The sequence below is a fragment of the Thermobia domestica genome, chromosome 17, assembly GCF_964235325.1.
Source record: "Thermobia domestica chromosome 17, izTheDome1.hap1.1, whole genome shotgun sequence".
Classification (NCBI taxonomy): domain Eukaryota; kingdom Metazoa; phylum Arthropoda; class Insecta; order Zygentoma; family Lepismatidae; genus Thermobia; species Thermobia domestica.
In genome coordinates, this window is record NC_137470.1 from 98838881 (window position 1) to 98865686 (window position 26806).

The window sequence follows — 26806 nt, forward strand, 5'->3', positions numbered from 1 at the left end:
AGTGTAGGGTTACAAGTGGTCAAACCATGGCAACTGCTGGACCACGGTTAAAATGAATAGGAGCATATGAAAGACTACTATATAGCATATCAATTTCCTCCGGCGGAGTGTTTCTGCATAATGTATGTAACATGTACTTTATGTTTGCATATATGAAGTTATTAATGTAATACTATGACAAGTGTTGTTAACCTACATATGTATGTGCAAGGCTTTATTCACAATTCGTGTCTGTGCTCATACACTCCATCACTGACGGGTCTGATTCTTTCGAAGCATCCCTGCGCAGGGCCCCTGTTGCGTTACTGCCTTAACTAGGTTAAATAATATTCTCTGTTAAATGACCACCTAGCACAGGTTGCCGTGTATTTGTTGCAATGTTTTTATGGCATATGTGCAGGCTCGTATTAAAACCTGTAAAACCTCGTAAAGTGAATGTCATCTTTTAATGTAACTTCCACCTAAGGAGGTACCACGAGGGAATTTCGCGATTAGAATAAAATAACTCATAATCATTTCATGGGAACAATGGCTTGCGCGCCTATTATAAGTGTGTGTGCAAGTATTTGGACATCCACCAGGTTAATTACAATCCAGAACTTCTTATAAAATAACTTAAATCAGGAAAAGTCAAACAAAACGTTTTGCTTTTAATTTGACGGACTATTTATACCTGCGCTCCTACTAAGAGCTTCCACGCAAAGTTCTGTGTAATTTTTCAAAAGAGAAATATTGCTAAGATGTTAATACGTAACTGAACATATATGCACTTCTCCAATAGATACACGGCACATTGACTTCAAATAGATCCTTCCCGTTCATGCACATTGACTGTAAATTTTAGTAGTTTGCTTTGTCCCGCTCAGGTTCAAACAGACTGCAATAGACTAAGAAATAAATGCACTTGTGTATAGTGCCTAATAAAAGTAGAAAGTCACTAATAGTATAAATGATTTTGTAGGGAGCAAATTCTTATGTGTATTGTATATAGTCAGTCTACGATTTAGGTAAATGCAACAATGCAACAGTAGAAAATGCTCCAAGATCATTGTCAAAAGGAACTTAAAAATAATGGAGAGATGGAGCGGGAATGATGAATGTCATTGTTCCTAGATGTAAAAGTAAATCTTTATTTTTCGCACCTTCTTCTCTTTTTCGCAAAATATCGTCTCTCTATGACTTACAGTTCTCGAGATATGGCTGCTTAAATATCTGGAAATTCGAACTTTTTTGGCCAATATCTGCGTAACGGTGGCCTGTTGGTCAGTAGGCAGTTAATCAGTGGCCACCGGTTAATATTTGGTACCAAAATATTTACCATTCTCTTAGGTATTGATCAACATCAATATAATCTATCTACAACTTATGGTTCCCGAGCTATGACTCGTTAAATATCTAGAAATTGGCCACTTTTTGGCCAATATCACGGGAAGGGTGGGGCAAAAGATATGATATTGGTGTTAATGAATACCTAAGAGTATGTTAAACATTTAGTACCAATATTACCTGGTGGCCAGTTGGACAATGGCCGCCAGTTACTACTTGGTACCAATATATTTACCACACTTTTAGTTATCAATCAACAGCAATCTCACATCTCTATAATTTCCGGTTCCCGAGATATGGCTCCTTAAATCTCTGGAAGTCGGCCATTTTTTGGCCAATATCTCGGGAACGGTAAGAGTGACGCGAAAAATTTAATCACTTTCTCTGATAGTTTTTGATGCTCTATCGAATGCAGGATTCAAAATTGAAATAAAAATCGCAAATAACAGACAGACGGACAGAGACAGATAGACAGACACGCCGACATAGAGAATTCAGTAACGAACTTTTTAAGTTCGTCGATAAGTTTAACAGTTGTGAAGGTGTTATTTAAAGTTGAGGACAGTAAATTATGCTGAAATATTACGAAGGCTGACATGCTTCTCAACTACATTTTGTGCTTCATTTTTCTATTATTACGAGAAGAAGGAAGAAATATTTTAAGAAATTTGATAGGAGGGAAGGAAATACTTCTAGTCCTTGCACATAGACATATGAATACGTATACCCGCAAAATTGTTGCTGTGTCATTACTCGAATAATCTACATACTCTGATGTAAATGATATTAGTAGCAAGGCGTTATGTTGACACTTAGTCGTGTCTGGAAGTGGCAGGCATTTCCTGTTGATCGTTGCGATGCGTCTCTCGTGGTATTTCACGAAAGAAGAAAACATCAGTCGTGAAGAGTGAATTGCAGTCCACAGTAGAGTTTGTTATTAACTAGTGCGTTATTGCGAATTGAGCCTTGAATCGTAAGTATATTTGTATTCAATGAACAGTATACATATCAGCATTTATATATTTCGTAGGTTTCCTAATTAATTTTGATTTCGCCATAACTTGTCCTTAATTTAAAAGGTTATGACGAAGCTTTTAAAGTGAAGTGGTAACAATGTATTGCCCGTTTCAGTGATAAATATTTTATCCACTTAATACACGAACGATTCATGAAGTAACAAAGGATTAAGTCTTTAAAATTTGTTTGCCTAAACAAATAAGATTTCATTATAAGATGTAAATATAAATATGTGTGACAGAATCATTTCAAGCAGTGAAAATTTCATTTCAGTGTTCCCTTGATATGTCAGAAAATATGCAACTAATTATGTAATGACTATGTTAGAATTAGACTTCAAAATCAAAATTAGTAGTTTTCTATTTTTCCCTTGTAACATGAAGCGATACTAACGTTTATGTCTCAGGATTTGCCATTTTTATATGTGTAAGCCTCTACAGAAAGAGAAATATGTCGGACTGGGAATATGTATAGGGATATAAAATAAGTGGTATAAAACTAAATTTAAATTTCATCGCTGCAATTAAGGGGCAAAGCTGTAAACATCTTGAGAAATCTGTATATAAATTGCGGTAATTAGGTAGACTCTCTTTCCTTAGACTGTAATGATAAATTTTGAACTTTTGTATGTACTTATTCTCTCAAGAACTGTTCCTGAGATAGGGTAAGCAAAATGCTTTCAGTAAGTCACGTGTTCAAAGGTGACACTAGCACTAATGCTGAATGGAATTGGTCAGTAAATGTGGCACTGTATTGTTTGATCATGTCTGGAGGTATATGTTTTCATAACTCCAACAGATGGGGTTGAGGCATGTGGCAATATAATGACGCCAGGAAGTAAGTGATTGCGAAATATTTACGTACAGTATTGTTTTTTTTTACTTCTGTCTATAGGAGTGAGATCGACCATCGTTCTTGACCCTGAGAGACTCTCTGAAACGTAAGTATTGGTCAGTTTGTGACATTTTTATGTTTGTAGCGTTCCAAAGAATAGTTTTAGGGAATATTTCGTAATTATTTGAAAATAATTTTCTCATATGTGTAATACTACTGCATGACGGATCTTAGACACTTTCCGCCTTCTGCGGAGTCGTTTTGACGTTTGATTAACGTCATACTAAAGGCCTGACTAGTGCAGGAAACATGTTAGTCCAACTCTTTAGTATGGTACTAATCACGCGTCAGAAGGACTCTGCATAAGGCCTATAGTTATTTTATTCTTTCATTTAATTATCCTACTTTTATTGATGCAATTATCTATTCTTCATTGATTCTACCGTTTGGCTGAATATTTCATATATTTCAACATTGTCTTTTCTTTTTTTTAACTTTAAAATAAAATAGTATATATTTGTCTTTAGTATATTTTGCTTTGAAACGAGGAATGTAATGATCTGAATTCGCAGTTCCATTATTTTCTCCAATACTATCCTTTGGTCAGCTCGAGGCTTTGCACGCAGACCCCCCCCCCCCCCCCGTTTGCTCTGCCTATGGCCATTTTGTCTCATATGCATCATCCTTTGCTTCTTAATGCTCTCCTTAATCACTTACCATTTATTTTTATATTGCCTTGGTTTTATCATTCGTAATGTATCGAATTACTGTGTGATGGTGATGTTAGATTCTCATTTCTAGAGGTTTCTGTTTATTTGTTATTTCTAGTTTTCAAACGAAAAAAAAAATCCGGGATATTTGTTCGTCCAAAATTTTACATACTGCCAAGACAAAGTTCAATTATTTTTTCTTATAACTTTGTAGGGGTCGTGGTGACTCTGTGGTAGAGCGTTCACCTCTGATACACGAGGTGCCTGGTTTGATTCCAGTTCGTGCCAAGTAAATTTTGTGATGGACAAACACTGTGTTTGGGGGTTTCTTCGGGTTATCCCGTTTCCTCCTACTTTCTTTATTCCACCATTTCATTCATTTTTTATCATCAATGTCTCATTTAGCTTAGCCGGCATATCCGTTGGACGTAAAACTCAGATTTCATTTGATTTCTTATAACTTTGTAGTATCTCCACACAACCCATTGGGTATCCTGTTCTAGGCATAGTCTTCCTTTGATGCTGGCTTTTGCTTAGTCATGTCTTTTGTATAGTATAAATTAGAACTTAAGTGTTATTTGTATCTGGACAGATTACTATCATACTTCCAAAGTCAACTTCGATATGATCTTTATTTAGACAGCCACGAAGCATTCTCCCATATAAAAATGTAAAAGGATTATTTTTGGGGGGGAAACCCTATCTTACTCCCAAGTGTAACTAAAAAGGAATTTGCGATTGGACAGACATTTATCACGCTCCAAAATGATAGTCCGATATGGTTGATCTTTGGGTAGGCCCATGGCATAGTACCACTTACGACAAGCAACTATCGTAAAAGTTGTGGCTGACAGTAACTACCATAATGATGACGTAAGATAACAATAACCGTGCAGATTACCAATATTGTAACGACACAAAACAACTCAAATTCTGGAAACTACTCAATAAAATCACCCTAAATTTGGAAATTTTTATATTTAGTAATTTTGTTAAATAATTCTATAGAATGTGGAAGTCTAATTCCGAGTATCTTAAACATGAGGTTTTATAGGTCTAAAATAACACACTCATTTAAATAGCAGAGGCTTTTTTCTTCTTCCCATTAGACTCCCTAAAAAATCACTTTTGGTAATTTTCTTGTGAGTTAAGTCCAGAAAAGCTACAATCATGCCAAATTTACTCACTGTGGTCCTACAGGCAGTGACCAATAATTTTCAGGAGTAGAATGTGTGCCACCGAGTAATGTGGGCTCCTGTCACCACGGCATGGCACGTCCTCAAGTTGCGGATCGAGAAGAAATCCTCTACATATAGCCTGCAAAATTAAGGTTACTAAAAAGGGTTTAAAATATAGTTGCTGATCTCTATGTATTTTGGTATGCTAAGTCCAAAAGTAATATTCACATTTTTGTATACGCATGGTTTCTGTATAAAAGAGAGTCATGGCTGCAAAAAAAAAAAAAAAAAAAAAAAAACAGCTGTTTTATTCTTTCTATATGAACATGCTTTATGAAGAATTTACAGTTTACCTTTCAGTTTTCAAATAAACTCGATCGAATAAGTTTACAGGTCCTCATGATGCACTTTCGCGTGAAAACTCCGTTTGATTGTAGAAGGTCTCTCTTCAGCATCCAACAGTAATCTGCTAGAATGTTGATGTTTCATCTTATTTGGTACTTTCGCTCCATATCCTTGATACTTTGAGGAAATTCCTCCCCCTGGTTGTTATTACTGCACCTAGATTTTCAGGGAAGTAATCTAAATGTGATTTAAGGAAGCGCAGTCTTAAATTCATTGAGTATCCCAAATATTTGAAGTTTACTAAGATGTTCTATACAATGAGCTGAAGTTAAGTTTCTTAAAATTACCAAGAGATTTGTGAACGACTTTTAAAACGCATTCCAAGCCTCTTGCTCAGATATGGTTGTTGTATCATCGAACTTCTCATCTTTCATCAGTTTTCTGATGTATGGACCAATAAATACACCCTCTTTCAATTTAACCAGTGAAAGGCATGGAAACTTTTCAGTCAAGTATCGAAAGCATTCTCCTTCTTTTGACAGATCTTTTACGAACTGTTTCATGACACCAACTTTAATATGGAGTGTCGGGAGCAGGATTCTACTAGGATCAGCTAAACTTTCCCCTATTATATTTTTACCCTTCTGTGGGGATGTTCGAGGTGGCCAAACTTTCTGGGTCCACCGATGAGCTCTATCCCTGCTATCCCATTCGCAGAGGAACTATGTATATTTGGTGTAACCTGCCTCTTGTTCTAGAATCATGGAAATAACTTTTAAATCACTGCATATTGTTCAGCACGTTCATTGTAATTAAGTTTTGTGAAAATTACAGATATATTTTAGAAACTTTCTTTTAGAAACACAGTGGACAACTGGAACTGAGGCGTATCTATTGCCACTATATTGCAACACTGTTTTATGCTTCCTTTCGAGGAGTCGATGAAGTTTCCTGTCCTTAACCTCTATGGTATATTCAACTTTTCCATCAATACAGCGATATTCCAACAATATAATAAGATTTCTACTTCACAAAAGTAACGAATGAAATATCTTTTTCTAAATCAAGGGAAAGAAATACCTTGTGTCAAAATATTTTCTCCCTTCAGTCGAAAATCCAGTAACTCTGCGCATTTCTTTGTAAGACTCCAATCACTAACTAATTCTAAGTTATGCCTGCGAAAATAGTTCAGGTTCATTGTTTCCTACAATAGCTTTAATTTCGTCTGTATCCTGATCGTCATCTTTCTCAAAACTTAAGTTGGTATTCTCTAATGTCTCTCGACGAGTTGAAACAGGTATTTCGGAGCAATCCAAAGCAGAGTGTTTTGCTGGAGGTACATTTGGATACACAATGTGGATCGTTATTTATTTATCGTTAAATTCTTGTATATGCACGAACAAAAATAACAGTCATAATTATGATTTCGGGGTTCTCTTCAGATCGTAAGCACACCAAAAGGAAAAGATTGTTTTTGCCGTTCCACTTCTACACATGAATAACACACTATGCGGAGCCCACGATTTACCTCGGTCACCTAGTTTTGCACCAAAATAATCGAAATACAGCTTTCACAAAGCTCGCTATATTCTCCTGATATTTTTTTCACGCAGCCAAAAACTTATGTGCTTGGACAAAGGGAAATACACACCGCAGAACATAACCAAATAGAAGTTGAAATCGCTATAAAGAAATTAAGGGAACATAAATCTCCGGGTGTAGAAGAAATTCCGGTTCAGTTACTTTTAGCTAAATGCGAAAATTTATGGAAAAAGATACACAAACTCATTATCCTTATCTGGAACAAGGAAAAATTGCCACAAGAGTGGGAAGAATCAATCATTGTTCCAATTCACAACAAAGGTGACAAAACTGATTGCAATAACGGAAGAGCTCAATTCCAAAAGAGCCTGTCAAAAAAAGTCAGTTTTTCAGGAGACGATTTTTTGTGTGTGTTTCCATCATTCTATTTCTGTGAAAGAAAAGTAATCTACATAAAAGAAAATTGTAATTGCCTACTTTTCATAGGATAACGATGAAATTATCATCTATAATAAGAGTTATATAAGCGGTTTTAGGCATGAGTCACAAAATAACTTCATAGAATACTGTTGACTAAGGACATTTTGGAAAACAGTACAGTTTTCTTTTTCCTACAATTAATTTGACGTATGGAGTTTTGGCATAAAATCCAGCTTAATATACGGAAAATGGAACTTAATAGAAACAAAATCTCAAAATTGACAAAAATTGACTTAAGCTCTTTTGGAATCCACCCCTTTAATTATCGAGGCATTACTCTTCTGTCAACATCCTATAAAATGCTTCAAAGATTGACCCCATACGCAGATGAAATTATTGGAGATTATCAGTGCGGATTCAGACGAAATCGATCAACTATCGACCAAATATTTACCATTCTCCAAATACTCGAAACAAAAGTGGGAATACAATACCCCGGTACATCAACTAGTTATTGATTTTAGAAAGGCGTACGACTCGATTAGGAGAGAAACATTATACAACGTTCTTACAGAACTTGGAATACCGAGAAAGCTAATTCGATTAGTTAAGATATGTTTAAATGAATCCCAAAGTAAAGTCTAGGTAGGAATTTTTTGTCCACGAGCTTTCACGTCGAAAATGGCCTGAAACAAGGAGATTTGTTGTCGCCATTATTATTCAACACTGTCCTGGAATACGCTATAAGAAAAATCAAAGATATCAACCAGGGCCTCGAGTTCAATGGTATTCACCAGGCTATGTCATATGCTGATGATATAAATTTAATATATGATGATAGGAGAACAATAGAAAGAAATGTAGAGGTCTTATTAAACGCGTGCATGGACATGGGTTTAGAAGTAAATGTAGAGGAAACTAAATACATGGAAGTTCGTCGGAATCGTAATACGGTAAATTATGGATGCGTTAAAATATTGAATAATACTTTTGATAAAATGGTTACTTTCGAATATCTTGGATTAATATTAACAGACGAAAAACACGTTTACAAAGAAGTTAAATGTTGACTAACAGCAGGGAACTCGTGTTATTATTCAGTTCATAATATCTTGTCGTCGTGAATTCTGTCGAGGAATTTGAAGCTTAAAATTATATAAAACGATAATCATGCCTGTTCTGCTGTACGGTTGCGAAACGTGGTCGCTTACTCTGAGGGAAGAACATAAACTGAAAGTATTTGAGAAAAAGATCCTGAGATGAATATTCTGACCCAAGAGGAACGGGATTAGGGAATAGCGGAAACTTCATAATGAGGAACTACCTAATTTATACGGTTTGCCCAACATTGCTAGGGTCAAGACAAAAAGACTCAGGTGGGCAGGTCATGTAGCCAGCATGGAATAAAGTAGGAACGATTTCAAAGTTTTAATTGGAAATCCAATCTATGAACGACCATTATTAAGACCTAGGCGTAGATGGTAGGTCAATATTAAGATGGATCTCGCAGAAATGAGAATACAAAATAGAAACTGAATCCAGTTGGCTAAGGTTGTTAGTGGAGAGCTTTTGTGAACGTGGCATTCAACCTCCGGGTTATATAGGCCATAGAGTTAGTTAGTTAGTTAGTTGTGTTCCATTTAAATAACAGGTGAGAAATTTTCGAATTGTCCATAAAACCTCACTAAACTTGGAAATTTTTACTTTTGGTGATTTATTAAACGAACCCTAACAACAACGTATAAGGATACCGAATTTCAAGGTTTTATTCCAAATCTAGGTACCTAAAACGAGATTATAATTTCGAAAAAGGTCCGGTTAAATAACGTGGGGAATTTCTTCATTTTCTCTTTAGACTCCCTAAAATTTAAAAATATGCTTTCCGCACTTTTCCTGCGGGTTAATCCAAAAAGGCTACAATCATGCCAAATTTCAACTATTCACGTCAACCTGAAGTGCCCGTTATTTTATGTCAGTAAGTAATGTAGTTTAGGATATACAATGCATAATATAACAAGAGGTTTCTTTCTGTACGGGTATGCATCAACGTAACAAAAAATGTACCTTTTAGTTTGAGATAATCAATATAGCCTTTACGATTCATTGTTCCGGCTTTTGCGTTGCGGTCCACAAGATTGTACTGAGACTGGTAGAAAAGGAGACCTCTGATATTTAACTTCAGTCTACTTACACTCTTTGTTTTATTTGTAAGGAAATCCGATATAGATTTCCCCTGTCATCTGTAATGCTGTAAAGGCACTGAAGGCAGAGATAGAATACTTACACACAGTGTTGGCTCTTGTGATAGGTCACGTAGTAAAAGTTAATTTCATTGCTACAAACAAAGGGAACATAGCTTCATTCAAGAATTAGTAAATTAAGTAAACTTTCTTCCATTGACGGACAGAGATAAAATTTAACTATTTACCAGTATAAATTACCGCTACATTTCATAACTGTATGAATAATTTTAATTTGGAAGTGCAGTAAATATTTGATTTATCGATTAGAAATAAACTTTAGTCACCAATATTATATTGTAATCTTAGAACATAAATAATGCTTGCGAAAACAGAGATCACAGGTTTGATTCTACTAAAAGAAAATGTGATGTTATTTTTCTTGCAATATCTGTAAAGGAAAGCAAATGCAGCTTTACACTCCATGATAATGACCTTTGGAATATAGAGACGGATGACAAATTGAAGCTAATGATTATGCAATAATTGGTGAAATCTGAATTTTTGTCGAAACGGGAAAACTACGGCAAATTCAACACGATATTATCCATCTCAAACTTGCACGGCTTGGTATTGAATCAGGAAATTCTTCCACCACGAACGAACGGGTCCATGTAAGCCATTGCGTTACTAGGCTTATTAAGAATGATGGATGCCGAAAAACCTGGAATTAAAAATATATACATTTCGTTTCGTTAAAGATACTGGTTGTTTATTTTCTACTGACCATTTGCCAGATATCCGAAACTATAAGGTGTATATCCTTGCTTATATATAGTATGTTTAATGCACTATAGGCCTTGAATAAGATAATATTTTACGAAATATTGCCTCAAATGTGGGCATGATTTAGTCCGTTTGTAAAATATCCAAATCTACTACATGTAATATCTTGAAATTGTCGCATATATGTTTGCATAAGCTCTGTAATGGGCGACAGTTTTACGAAAGGTAATTCTAACGGGAAATACCGGGTTTCGACCCTTTTCCGAAATCTGCTATACACTTGGATTCATCACATTCTAGACTAAGGATAACACATACATTCCTGAATTTAGAAATCTAAGAGGGCTGCAATGTAGAATACAACGTTGAAAATTTTTAACACGATTTCAGTAATTCTTTTCCTAGGAGTATATAGCTTTACTGAAAAGTTTTACATTGTTATTGTAAATTTATTTAGACACTTTCAGCATAAACCCATGAAACTTTTATACTACATATCTTGACTTGCACACTATAGAAGACGATTTTCCTGACATGTCTCTGAAACACACAAACAAATCCCAAGGTACTCACGCAACAGTTTTCAACGAGGGAGTTTGACTACGGGCATATCATCTGAAGTACTCACAAACCACCTCTATAAAAATTGTTGCGGAAATACCGCAGGATTCTGAAAGTCGGATATTTGAATAAGGTACATACCAGTTCCTAAGTGAAGTGTTGACGCAACTACTGTAGGTCCCATAGTATTGGAGCTATGGACCTTTAACGTTCATTTCTTTCGTTATGTTTCCGACAGCCTATAACTCTGAAAGGAAGCATTTGTGCACCCAGGTTGGTCTATACTTTTTGTCTTATCTTGGTTTCAGGAATCACCTCCAAAACGTTGTCGGTGTTGTTTCGAAACACCCTGTATACTTTTGACTAGCAGATTGTTCTTTGTGTGTTCCTGACGGCGACAAACTTATATATATATATATATATATATATATATATATATATATATATATATATATATATATATTACCTACAGAGTACCTGTAATAACTTGTAAATAAATACACAAACGAGAAAGAGTTTGGTTCATTGGTTGGTTGATTTGAGAATCATGAAGATTTATCGGATATTAGGTGTTGCCCAATATTCTCTTTCAATGGATTTTGATGGAGCTGTGTTTTGACGTATGAACTCAGTTTTGGGGGTAAATAATATGAACTTCTAACTCCATTTCTGATTTCATAAATATAAACTTTGAACTCTATTTTTGAGTTGCACAAATATGAACTTTGAATTACATTTTGACCAACCAAAGTATGAACCTTAAATCATAAGCTTTAAAACATAAATTAAAAATTTGATAAGTACACTAAAAGATAAAGAACTATAATAAATGCAACTGAATAAAAATGCTAAGAAAGACTACAACTCGAAGGAATATCATTTTTCATGTGAACCACATACAGCGTGTTCATTAACAGAAGCTCATCTCTCTTCAATGGAGATGCAACTAGGCTTGTGAACTTCATCAAGGGCACGGAGAATCTCCTGAAATGAAATTGAAGTTTAACAGAAATAGTTAAATATATTACGAAGCGATAATGCAACGTATTTGATATTACATTATTACTTATATTGTGTAACTTGTGGTCTTAGTACCGAATTCAAATATGATTTTAGACATATTTTTCAACCCAATACCTCAATTGTATTCTACTGAAACATACCTAAAACTAATTTTTAAGCTACTAACGGCAGAACTTTATACATTTAATCGGCGGATACCCAATGGAGGTACAAATCTTCAACAGTTTTACGAAGGGTCGTATTTCAAAATCTCACTTTTTCAGACATAAAAATATAATTCCACAGAGGAGGAAGAAGTTAAACATGCAATAATTGATCAATAATTCCACACAATTATTATCTAGAATAGGTGATGAGTTGAATTACCTATTCAACTGCTTTCCTGTCATGTAATTATTATCTATTTCTTTGTCTGAAAAAGTGAGATTTTGAGATACGACCCTTAGTAAAATTGTTGACTAAATGTATCAAATGCATATGTTTTTCTGTATATATTTTGTTACAGACACCTGAGGGTAACTATTGTTCTCACTATTAACATTACACTATGGCCTAGACTGTAAGCAAGGTTGGCTGATTTAAACCATGGTTTAAACCCTGGCTTAAACCAGCTGTTCCTTTTAAAAAAAACAACTGGTTTAAACCAAAAAACAAAAAAAGTTTAAGTGTTCGTAAAATCAAAAACAAAAACAAGAAAAACAAATGTGTAAGTGTTCGTAAAATCTTGATGAGCACACATTTGTGGGTTATCACGTTTCACTCCCGTACAATATGCCCATTATATTCAGACCTAATTTCCCCATTCATTACTCAAAGAGATTATACTACAAAAGTAACTTTTTTATATAAGTTTATGAATGTTTCCTTTCAGATTTTTATAATACGTTATTATTCTTATGCAATTGCAATAAAAAATTCTAAACATTGTTTCATTTTAATGATATTTACTACTGATATAAAATTCATTGAAATGCCCTACTGGGGGGCGGACCCATACAATCCCCAGGAGAGGCATTTATTGAAATCAGAAGTATCTATTTAGGTATAAATGGGTCAGAGCCAAAATAGACTCAAATAATTCATATTTTATTATTTGATTTTTGTTCAACGCAATATAGATAGAGAATAGGTAATATTATAGCATATTACAATATATCATTGCAATGTTGCATTCGTATTCCAATATCGCAACCTTTAATGCCACAAAAATATAAAATTAATGCAGTTCTATTGCGTATAAACAAATTTCCGTTTCGGTAATCTAACCTACATAAACTTAACCTACGCTAACAAAACCAATATAACATAACAAAGCACAACCCAACTTAAACCAACATACCAGTATTATCGATTTCACAAACAAGGATGTTTCTAATTGCAAAAATTTGTGTTGGGGTACACTTGTACCCGTGTTGGGAATCCGGAGTTAAAATATATCATGGTATCACAGATTTTAAAAAATCGAAGCATTTTCTTCCGAATCTATTAAACAGTTTACCGATTACTTAACTAGAAGATAGATGAAAATTTAAAAACTTGTTAAACTAAATTGATAAATTTGTTAGAAGTCAGTTAGACAATCGTGTAGCATACGTTAAGTGATACTAAACGCGGCATGTTATCTTACAATATTTTAGTAAAACTGGCAGTAAATTTGCCCATTCAATTGTTTCAAAGTTGTAGAATCTCCTTTAGATCTATAGCTAATTTTCCTACTAACAATATCAAATTATTTTTGTTACAGGTGAATATGGCTGACAATAGGAAGATGGTCAACAACGAGAAACGGTAAGCATAAAACGATTTCTCTAAAATTATTGTACCTAATGTACCTAAATAGAGTATTATGCTCAACACTACATTTCTCAACTAGCAAATCTGTGACGCATACATATTACATATCTCTTGGAAAGCAGCAGCGAGAACAGAGCCAAAGCAGGGCAGGGCGTTAGGATAGAACAATAGCAGTATTGTCAGTGTACAGTTATCATCAAAAGTATCTGCTCCACTCACTGATGCTACTTCATTAGATCGGTTCGATTACCTTTGCTGCTATCACCTGGACACATGCAACATGCAACACAATCTACACATAACTTTTCAAACAATATACAACAGTTGGTAAGCCTTTGAAGTATCGAAACAAGATTTCGATGTGCAGTTGGTACACGAAGAAAATTTATCCATTTTGAGGTTAATATATATTGTTTGGAAAATGATGTCCAATGAGTATGATACATCAATGATACTATAATTCGATTTATAGATAATTCATTATCTCACTACATTATGCATGGAAGAGGAAAAAAACACCGAACATATGAGTTAGAAAATGTTTGAAATGAACATAAAATATCAAATCTGGAACTATTGAAGGAAAGGACCTCTTAAATGTTTGCCTCCATTCATTGACCTACTCCAATTTCCCGTCATTCTTGTTATTCAAACATCTCTCTAAGTCTCAACAAGAGAAAATTCTGCATATCACACAGAGTATGGATTGAAATTAAAGCATCTTAAACATTTCGAACTAGCTGGGATTCGAACATGGGTTGCCACAGGTAGAAAACCGATGAGTTAACCAACTACCTACTTCAACCACTAACTTGATATTGCACAAAAAAATATGTTAAACAATGGACAATAAGACTACTTCAGATACTAAAGCCTTGTGAAATAATGATCATTGGTTCAGGTATCCATCATGTCCTTCTTCAATTCAGGAGTAAGTCAAGGAAGTCTTTCTCAATGGGAAAAAATATCGAAACTTTTAAGTTCAGGCTGAAGTTTTAGTGTTGATTTTAGAATTCGAGAAGAAAAAAATGTCGGACGTTATTTTATGATTATTTATGTTGTACTAAGGCGTCCAGGAATATTAGTTACTTTTCAAAATATTTTAAAGAAAAATATGCTTAACAAATGTATTACTTCCGTAACTAGTTCTTTAATTTGTGACTCTTACACAATGAACTTTTAGCTAAGTAATATCGTGTTACCCAGCCCTATATCCAGGTTCGAGTCTTGTTGTGGAAGCCAGGTTAAAGTCAATGTGTAAATAAATATGTAATACATAAAAGAAACATATTTAACAGTTATTGATCAAAATTTTCTATGTCATTAACTTTAGGAGCCATTAATAATTTTATTTTAACAACATAGAGTCAAGAAGGACATTTACAGTCATCTAGTATTTATGAAGTAAAAGAAAACCCTTCATGAAGTTACTAATTCTTACGCTTGTATCTTTCTAAATTGGAATATATACATACTTCACTTTTTTTCTTTATGTTATCAATCAGAAATTGGAAATGTACGGAAAAGTTATTATTGTATTTCTGAGCCACACACACATAAATCTTATTTTTTTAAAATAAAAATTATACAAATTCAGGAACTGTAAGTATCAGATTAATGCGATTCTTCGATATCCATATATGGCATATTACATACCCGATACGTATTTGAATTATTTGTATTATATGTATGTGTATTAAACACTACATTTAACATTAACTAAATGTGAAAATTTAAGGAAAATCCGACAAAAGGTGTTTCAGATATTAAAGTTCAATTTTCTCCTTCAGAGTTCTAATTTTTATATTTCAAGCAAGGTTGAACTGTTAAACACTAATACATATTTTTAAAAAAAAGACGTCGTTCCATTATACAACTTGTCCTACTTGCCAGTGGAAGATTATATGATCTGTGCCATTTTTTCTAAAAAAAAAAAAAAAAAAAAGACAAGACTATTTATAGAAGACAAATTCCCAATGTAAACCACGTAAACAAAAATCATTTATTACGAAAGTTAATATATATTTTCAATACGTCAACTTAGTGTTAAATTCTGCCATGAATAAAAGTGTAAACTAACTCCCCCAGAATTTCAAAGATATGCTGCTTTGTATTTGGTGTAACATGTTGTAAATATTTTTCAATGTTTCGAAATCAACCACTCTGCAGGAAGTTAAAGTCAATAATAATAATGTAGATATATACTCTACTGATCTTTTCCTCTGGATATTTTTGAAGCCCAACGAAATATATTCTAAAATTCATATCCTTCAACAAAATACAATGAATATTTTCTTAGACTCTCTTCAGAAATTTCAAGTGTACGTTTTTTTTTATTAAGATTTCGTAATAAGTAATTCTATATGCAGCTGAAATCAGTAAAGTGTAACATGGGGTATTAATCCTCCTCCTCGTAGATATTTGAAGAGTTCTGCAATAACATACATAAATTTCATTCGGGTTTGAAACAATATTGTGTTTATTTTATTTTACTCTTTCACGTAATCTATTGCGGGTGGGATTAAAATCATTTAACAATGAGCAGTGAATTTGGTCTGCTCCCGTAGTATGAAACGCTCTCACCCTGACTAAACATATATTTCACGATAATTATCATAACAAAAATATGTTTCACTTTGAAGGAATATGACGTACATTTTCTTCGAGCTACCCAATGATTCATTATGAACAGTGTTTTACAAATATAAGTGAAGAATAATGGATATAATTTACTCCTTCACGATTAAAAAAAAAGAAATTTCACAATAAATTTTACGAAGTTTGTTTTATGCTGACACGCTATGATATTTGACAGTTTCACAATATTTTAAGAATTTAAACTACATAGCAACTTGCATTTTGCATAGCTCAAACGTAATTGGTATTCAATAGAAAGTGACAATTTCCCTTAGAAGGTGAAAAAATAACGTAAGTATTGATGATACACACATACATAAGCATTTGAATGATATTCTGCGGTTTTTGACTTGTATTAGTCACTGCATGGGCTGCAGTTAATCCAATTTGAACAGCTGAGCTATTTAATTACTACAAGAAAATGTACTACGGTACATTGTTGATGAGATGTTGCATAAAACAAGGTATTATTATTTTCATGAACGCCAAGAAAATAATGTAGGACGAGAAACATTTCAAATATATAAAACGAAACGATATACATTCTTAAAGTGATACAAAAATAGAAATGATAATCTTACTTTCGTAAGAAAATAATGTCATTTTGTTATCAATATCATGATGTAAGGAAATCACTGAGTATTTTTGTAGTACCACCAACACATTATCTCAATAAAATTGTAGCTAATTTTAAGTAAGAAATTAAAAATATGCATGTTTATTAAGTCGAACTAATAGTAGAAGTGAATTAAAATCTTCTTGCGTCTAATTTTATATTGGTGAACACTGGAAAGAAGCTCGCATTTGGACGTTGAGGAGTGATATTGCCTCACCTTGAAAGATGAACCATATAAAACTATTTATGAATATGATATGTCTTAAATATCATGAAGATTTTCTAAATTCCTTTTCATTACTTTTCTTATATTTGATACGTGTATTAACATATGCCAGATAGCTTTTCTCTCTGCGCATGAGTAAACAATTTCTTAGAAATAGGCCTAATAAGCCTGCAGATTCCTATGTCTTTGGTTTTAAATAAATATTTTCAATGCATTTCTTTAAAAAAATCGATTTTGGTAGTATAAGATAAGTGCTTTGTTGCATTTTACATAGTCTCATAGTTTGGATTTAGTGGGAGAGAAGAGAGATTTATAAGTGGGATCGTTTGCTTCAAGAATGCAGATCAATATTTTGCTATTACTATTGCTATCACTAGTTTATTTATATAAAATGATATGTTTATAACTACAAAAATTATGGCTGCCTGAAGTTAAATACCTCCAAGCAATGCGATGTTTGAAGGTACTAAGAGTCAAGAAGCAGAGTATATGTAATTCTTTTCTAGTGTGACATCCACTGTCAATCTGTAACATACTCTTGCTTCACAAAAATAAATATTCCAACACACCGAATTAGTACTAGTGATAACAGAAGTAATTAGTGTAATATTTAACGACCTTTATTATAAGGTTAATGTCAATATTCTGATAGAAATAATGAAATAACAGAATCGATTTTTCATGCATGAAAAATTACACTTTCAATATCTCAAACTTTCGAGATACAATCCTTTGCCAAGCTATCAAAGTAACAGTGGGTATACGTGCAAACTTGTAATTGGGGGGTAACTCTTTCTTTCTTGACGGATCGGAACCTGCAGGGAAATTTCTTCAAGTGAAAAGAAGCCACATACGGAGATTTATTAAATTGGGGTAAATTTACAAGAATTAGAGTGGAACAGATGGACGGATAGATACACCAATGCTATTCGAGTCGAATGCTAGAGGCTTTTCAATACTCGCTTCAATAATATTCCCAAATTGGGACCTTATTCGTACCAGCCTTCTCAAGTATTGCGGACTGTATCGTAACGCAAACTATATATATATAGGGTATATATATATATATATATATAGGGTATATATATATATATATATATATATATATATATAGGGTATATATATATATATATATATATATATATATATATATATATATATATATATATATATATATATATATATATATATACAGTATGGCGCTGAATTTGTTGTATAAAAGCAGAGGAGTGATTCATGAGAGTAAAACAAACAAAAAGTTCTCATAAACATAAGGCCAAAACCTCATGGTTTACGTGTTATGGGCTGCCGAAAACATGAAAAAAATGAATTTTAAAGGTTCATAGCTCCAAAACTATGGGAACTAGTGTAGTCGGGTCAAGACTTAACTTAGGAACTAGTATGTGCTCTATCCAAAAATATATGTTTTAGAATCCTAAAGTACCACCGCAACAATTTTTATGGAGGTAGTTGCAGAGTACTTTATATCATAGGCCCGTAGTCAAACTCCCTCTATAAAAATTTTTGTGGAAGCACCTCAGGATTCTAAAACACTCATTTTTGGATAGTGCACATACTAGTTCCTAAGAGAAGTCTTGACCCGACTACGGTAGGTCCCATAGGTTTGGAGTTATGGACCTTTAGAATTCATCTTTTCATGTTTTCGGCAGCCTATAACACGTAAACCATGGGGTTTTCGCCCTATGTTTATTGGAACTTTTTTGTTTGTTTTACTCTAAGGAATCACTCCTCTGCTTTTATATAACGAATTTGGCGCCTCTCTCTCTCTCTCTCTCTCTCTCTCTCTCTCTCTCTCTATATATATATATATATATATATATATGTGTGTGTGTGTGTGTGTGTGTGTGTGTTTGTAAAATAATTATAACTGCTATGCCTAAAACGGATATTGTGGTTGCGTTGATAGAATGTCAGGTGTTTTGTATAGTGTGACTACGAAATATAAAAATAATTATACTACTAAATATAATAATATGATATCACTTTGAGTCTCTAACTTTGATAGCGTGAGCTTCGTTTTTATCAAACAATTTCAAACAAGAAATCATCTGTAAGTTACATAATTTTCAAAGTTCTTCGAAATCCCTTTGGGCTTAAACAAGTAGCAGTATCAAATTTTTACCAAGCCAAATATTTAGTTTATAGAGCGTGATAAATTTTCAATTGCATTAAAACTGGAACTGGTCCAATTATAGTTCTTCGATTTTTATTGGAATGATTAGATTGGGGATAGCATAAATTCTTGGGACATATAATCCGGAAAGTAAGTCCGTTAAAAAAAAGCATACACTAAACCAGTTTTGTTCAAGTCAAAATTTATTTTTACATGATATAGTACACCTTAAACTATTTTTCGACGTAGTTTCCAGCAGTGTTCAACTACTTCTCAGAATAGGTGGCAAATTTGTTCAAACCTTCCTCAACGAAACATCCCACCACTCTCCGCAAGTTCGTTAAAAAGACACATCACAAGTGTCGGCGCTCCATGCAGAGTCGCTCGTTTCACTGGTTCATTACCTTTTAACTGACGCCAGTACGGTAGAATTGTCGCGAGTGTACTGTGTCCTGTGATCGTTTACAATGTTTAAAGCAATTCTGGTGTTTGGTGCAATAAGTCTGAAATATGCAGTTGAAGAAAAACAATGTTGCAAATGTAAGTAGTGTTTTTTCTTACATAAACAATGTAATATGCAACATTTTATTTCGATATTGAATTGAATTGTTACTAGGAGGGTAAAAAAGCAAAGCAAAAGCCACAAATGCGTTTGATTCTAAAGTGCGTAAGCTCGCTTACGCAATTACTTCATCAAACTTTTCAATTCCTGAACCTAACGACTGTCAGATTCGTTATATTATCAGTTTCAGAATGCAAAGAACTTTAAGCCGGGAGATATTCATCGTCAAATTTTAGAGACTTATGGTGAAAATGCAATGAGTGATATGATGCGAAAGTAGGTGATGCAGTTCAATGAAGTGCCAGCAAATATCTACGACGAATAATGAAGTGGGCTTCCTTGTGTTGTGGCATACGAGTTAATACAGAAAGTGGAAGAGAAAGTTCGTGAGAATAGAGCGTGCACAATGACTATTTTTCCGATGAGTTTCCCCAAGTTTCGAAAACTGTTTTACATTAGATTGTGAACAACCGCTTGTTTTTATCGCAAGCTGTGTTCTCTCTGGGTTTCAAGAATTCTCACAGACAGCCACAAAACCAAAGGACTTGGTAGTGCTTTGATCTTCCTTACTGTTTACACTGAGAAAGGTGATGACGTTTAGCACCAAATCTTGACTGGTGACAAAATGTAGGTTCGCCATGTCACCTCAGAATCGAAACAACTTAATTGGAGTGGCGGCACACAGAATATCCCACAAATCAAACATTCAAAAAATGTCAGCACAAAATTCATATGTACAGTGTTTTCGGGCAGGAAAGGTGTTTTGGTGGTCAACTTCATACCGAAGGGTGAAACTATCAAAGCGGAATGATACTGTGAGACTCTGAGATAACATCAGAGAGTAATCCAAAGTAAACGGAGAGGAATGCCCAGGAAACTAGTTAGGTTGCTGCATGACAACACTTGTCCTCATACTCATTGTACCACCGAAACGTTAATCCGACAGTTTGGTTGGCAGCAGTTGGACCACTCACCGTACAGCTCCGACTTGGAGACGTAAGACGACCATTTCTTACCACTCTGAAGCGCGAGCTCCGCGAGAAGATCTTTGTAAATCACAACGGGACAAATAAAGCTGTGGAGTTAAGGTTGCCTTCATTTTCGGGATTTTTAAGACGTTTTGTAGAATTCCGTCACCCACTACGATAAGTGTTTGAACATTGGTGGAAACTGTGTCGAAAAATAGCTAAGGTGTGCTCTTTCATGCAAAAATAAATTTTGCTGAAACAAAAGTGTTTCAGCACTATACACACAGATGTACAATATATATATCCGGGACGTGTCCGAAAAGTAACTACCGTTTTGAAAACAAAATAGTAAAACACTTTTGTTCCAGCAAAATATATATACGAGCAGTTATATATATATAAATATATATATATATATATATATATATATATATATATATATATGTGTGTGTGTGTGTGTGTGTGTAAACATAGTCAGGGCCGGATTCAGAGGGGGTGCAAAAGTGCGCGTGCACCCCCCTTCGTTGTAAATATATACTAACTAAAGTGAGAAGCTAGCAGTGAAAATAGAAATACTTTCTGAAAATTTCTGCTGTCATGTTTACGTGGGCTTAAAACAAAGGGAAGTTCTGCAAACTCGATAGTAGAAGTCAATTTTCTAAAAGTTGAAAGAAAATCATTCACCGAGAACAGACACTTAGCATTTCCAGGGTATTTCCTCATTCACACCACAGCTACCTAAAGGCATTTAAAAATTTCCAATTCAATTCAAATATACTGGTGCACCCCCTCAGAAAATCCTGGATCCGACCCTATTTATAGGGTGTCCCGTAATTCCTATCACAGAGTTTGAGAGTTGAAAGTGGACATCAAAACAATATATATATATATATATATATATATGCACTAAAAAGCGAAAGCGGTATTTTTATAACGATTGATGAGTGTGAGGAATTTGACTTCAAGGAATTTTGACACGCTATAGCACAAAGACGAATAACCATGACACAGTCGGTGTGAAGTTGAACACATTGACTTATAGGCGTAGTATCCAACAATATCTAAATCAAAAGTCCAAAAATATTGTCCAAGTTCTTTAACAAATGAAGTAGCGGATTCCCGACTATGTTTGGAAATAAGGCTCTGCCAAAGTGAGCTGGAAATAAAAGAGCATGTAATATTAACATAGAATTCGTCTCTGGCATATCAATTGTGAAAACAGAATCAAAGATACAGTATGGAGAGTTGTGAGGTTGCTATGAGTAATTTCAGAACTACCAGTAAACACGTTCCAATCATACCAGAAACATTAGTGCATTTTTTGAAGGCTATATTAATTTGTTATGAATGCATGCCACGTTGCAATCTTCATTGGTAATACCACAAACATGTATGGAGTGGTTTCCATAACACTGTATTATTGAATCTACAAAACAGTACGTTCTATGTCCTGTATTAGAGTGTTGTCAAAGCTGTTTCTTCATGACATGTAGATCGTTTTATTCACTGACACACCCTCCATCGGAAATGATGTTACATTTGAATGTTTGCACTGCAAGCAATGCATGGAGCGATACGTGAAAGGAAGTTAGGACATCTTGAGGTCTATTCACCGTGTGTTCGTGGGTAAAACAAAATTATGCTGAAGATATGACCTAACAAACGAGTATACTACAGAGGAGGACGCATTCCAGTAGAAAGGAAAACAGAAGGTGGAAGAAAACAACGACACTTATTTGTGTCCTTTTTGCACAACCAACCACCACTGCTAGAACGTCTGTCAGGCACTAACTGTCCGTGAGACAAATCCACAATACTGGATGTGTGCTTGTGATATAAGACAGTGAACACTGGCAAAGAAAACACTGGTCACTAGGTCAGTACGTGACACCAAGTTGGAACAAACAAAAACGTATTTTGATGACCCAATTGACGCAAGTCGGGAGTCCGTTGCATGAAGCGAATTGCGCAATAAGAACGGCTGAAGAAACGACGACGAACAGCGATGCATGCTTCGCATCTACGAGACATACTCGCATAAACCCGATCAAAAGTGGTTATCATGTCTCGGATTTCCTTACCCATAGTTATAATGCATGCTACGAGATCTTGCTAAGACTCATCGTGAGTCTCATACTCCAACGTCTCCATGTAACCCCACAGAAAGAAATCCAATGGTGTCAGGTTAGGTGGCCATACTGTTTGACCACCTTAGCCCATCCATTGTTGTCCAAAGAATGTATTTAAGTAATCTAGGGGAGCCAGCGTCAATGGGGAAGGTACACCTTCGTGTTGAAACCACATGTGCTGTCCGATTCCAAGAGAAATTTCTTCCATTAACTGCGAGAGTATCTCGTGCAAAGAGATTAAGTAGTTGGTACCGGTGAGATGTACTTCGAGAAGACATTATCTTATTAATCGTCTACTTGCGATGCCTGCCCATACGTTCACACTGAGTTGTTCCCGAAATACATGCTCTCGAACACCATGAGGATTTCCTGCTGGCCAAATGTGGCTATTATGACAGTTAACCACACCATCCCTAGAGAAAAAATGAAAATGAAATCTTTGAGCATTACGTCCCACGTTTATGACGGTTAGGCTAAAGGAGTCGGTGATTATGAGAAATGAAGAAAATAGTGGAATGAAGAAAGTGGGAGGAAACGCTAGAACCCCGAGAAAACCCACGAGCACGGTGTTTGTCCACCACAAAGTCCACACGACGCGACCTGGGAACGAACCAGGGATCCCAAGCACCGGAGGTGAACGCTCTACCACTGAGCCACCACGCCCTCGTCCCTAGAGAAAGTCACGTCGTAAGTGAAGAGTAGCAGTTGAAGAAATGGATGATCCTCTTCACAGCGCTGAAGAACAGAAGTCTACACGTATCTCAAAATAGGATGGACCAAGACTTTTAACTCACCTAAGATGGTATGGGTGCATGTGTGGGTGATGTAAAACCAGTCAAATAGTTGTTCTGTTCTCACGCAAGTCACGTGCCATGCATTAGGTGCTTACATGTTTCCTCCTTTACATTTTCAACGTACGCATGTGCATTAGCAGACAACTTCATTGTGTGGCATGCAAAATAAAGGAAGTACTTTGTGCGTCTGCATGCCACGCAGTAAATCACAAAAATAGCACATAGTTTCGACTTATGATTCTGGTTCAGAGAGGGTGCCTAGAATATGACCAAACGTTATTGTTAAAGCCCGAAACCAAAGAACGAGTTGAGAGAAACGAGACTGAAGACAGTTTGGTAAAATTTTGAAAAGTAGCTTGATATAGGTCACTCATTGTTTCTCGTGCCGTCTGTGGGTGAGAGGTAACGCTCGCTAACTTCTAACCAAGGGGTCAAAATTTGCTTCCCAATTCTGTTTTACTTTGTACTGGAATGCGTCCTGCTCTTCGTTTGTTAGGCCATATCTTCAGCATACTTTTGTAAGACCCAGGAGCGCACGGTGAACAGTTCTTCAGACGTCCTAACTTCATTTCACGTATCGCTCCATGCAGTTTTGTGCTGGTGAAAACATTCAAGCAGTGTATGTCATTTCCACAGTAGGGCGTGTCTGTTCGCAGGACAATCTACATATCATGTAGACGACATATTTGATAACACATTAATACAGGACATAGAAAATACTATTTTGTGGGTTCAACAACAATGTCTTACGAAAAGACTACATACTTGTTTATGATACTACCAATCTAGATTGTATCTTTGTATGCATTAAAAAATTAATCTAACCTTCAATAATACAGTAATGTTTCTGGTATGGTTACAACGTATTTCCCAGTAGCTACACAGTCACTCACAGTAACCACTCAAGTCTGCATACTGTATCATTGATTCTGTTTCCGCTATCGAAATGATACAAGCGAATTCTATGATTATATTTCATTCCCAGCTCATTTGGCCGACCTTTATTTGCAAACATAAACGAGAACCCACTACTTCCTTTGTGAAATCCCTTGTGCAATTGTTATGGAGTTTTGGTTTTGATATTGTTGGATAATAATACGTCCGTAACTTCCTGTGTACAACTTCACACAGACTGTATCAAGGTCATTATTTTTGTGCTATAGCATGTGAAACTTCATTGCCGCCAAATTTCCCACGCTCTTCATTCGTAAAGGACACCAATATTCTTTGTCCATATATATATATATATCTTTTGTTTGTTTTGATGTCTACTTTCAACACCGAAATGCGTCGAAGGATTTACGGGACACCCTGCTATATTTATACACATTTACTGAGCCCAGAAGTTTTAGTGAATTATTATTACTTCCAGTTTCGCTGCAGAGTTAAGCTTTGATATGAAATGTATTCTTTGGACTCGTAGTCGATTGTAGAAAATCATTTATCTCCATCTATTATTTTTTATATTCTATACTGATCACCGTTAAAGCCTAAATGGTTAACTTTTGGTCAATTGCGACTTTTTTTTTTATTTTGAAAAGATTAGAGTGGAATTCGAATATATTCTTGAAACGCTTAATTACTTACAGAGAAGTGGTTCTCGCCATCTATTAGCTTTTTACTTTATGGCAATCAATATTAAACCCGAAAGTGGTTTGTTTCATGTCGCTTCTGTTTTGAACAGATAGTTAACAGACGAGACAGTGCATACAGTCAAAACGCTGAATCGAATGCAAGAAACGCATCTCGCTACTTTTACCAATTCTGTTCTTCATAGGTTAAGATTGTAACCGATATCTACCATTTCTGGTTTTAATGTAGGATCAACGATGGAGTATAAGTGTATCCTTCATACATTCAATCCATTTGGGAGAACTGCTTAAGCGATCTGTTAGCTTTTTTACTCTATTGTAATCAGCGCAATAACCAGGATTCTTGATTTATATAGCACATTTGGTTGAAATATTGGTTCCAGAACCGAACTCTATTCCTAACTTCTCACCTTCCACATTTTGGTCAAATTTTGGGATGATTCATCAGGTAATCGTTTATTCTTTATATTCTCCCGGATACACGGGCTCACGGAGAGGGGAAATATATAAATTTGTTTTGGTAAACCAAACTTCTTAATGCATTTAAAGAAACGCGTTGGAATGATTGATAAACTTGTCTAGAAAGCTGAAGGTCTTCTCTTAAAATATGTCTTGCATTAGGCTAAAACGTTACGTATATCTGCTTGTGGACTATACTTATTCTAAGCATTTTCAACTTAAATATTATGTTTGGTAAATTGTTTTATATATATTTACTACCAATAAATTTATTTACTCCTTTCTAGCTCTGAAAATACTACTGAAACTACTCCCCATGATTTGTATGAAAGGATAGCAAGATTGGAATTGGAGATGCTTGAGTTGATTAGGGATGTGAATCTGCTGAGGCTGAGAGTTTCCAGAGGATTGAATGATGCTGTGAATATTGCAGATAAATACCGAAAAGACATTGAAGAGAAGAAAGCGCACAAGTAATTGATATAAAAATCAAATTATGCGTAAATGTTTCAAAACCATGGCTGTGACCACATCTTCCTTCTGTGAAATTGTACTTTGAATTTGTAACTTGTGTTGCAAAATATAACAGAGATTTGATTAAGATCAATGTTTTATTTTTACAATTTCCGATAATAAGAAATGAAGCGTACAAGAAGAACTTAACAAAACGTACTCAAATTTTACTCACTTCTCATCACATCTCTCACACCTTACCTCATAAACTTAGACCTTTCTGGTCAAATTATTCTACTCATTTTTAAACTTTTACAGATATACATTCCATACACCCCACATTTTTACTTAGTACTGATTACGCCAACTCCTTCACTTCCAGATAGAATTGACAGCGCTTTAAGCTTAGAAGTGTCGGTATTCCCCAACTGTCGGTCATCCCCTGAATGACTATATTCGATCTTTAATTTTCCTTGTTAAGTTCCAAATAAGTACTTAATGGTTTTCACTGATAGGAACT

The 26806-nt window shown here is 34.8% G+C and overlaps 1 long non-coding RNA gene across 1 annotated transcript; it reads left to right on the forward strand.

The window, feature by feature from the left end:
* Positions 1-2166: 2166 nt before the first annotated feature.
* LOC145674597 (uncharacterized) lies at positions 2167-26434 on the forward strand. Its single transcript, XR_014128992.1, has 4 exons — positions 2167-2299; positions 3238-3283; positions 13667-13710; positions 26121-26434. It is a non-coding gene; the product is annotated as an uncharacterized LOC145674597 (long non-coding RNA).
* The last annotated feature ends 372 nt before the right edge of the window (positions 26435-26806 follow it).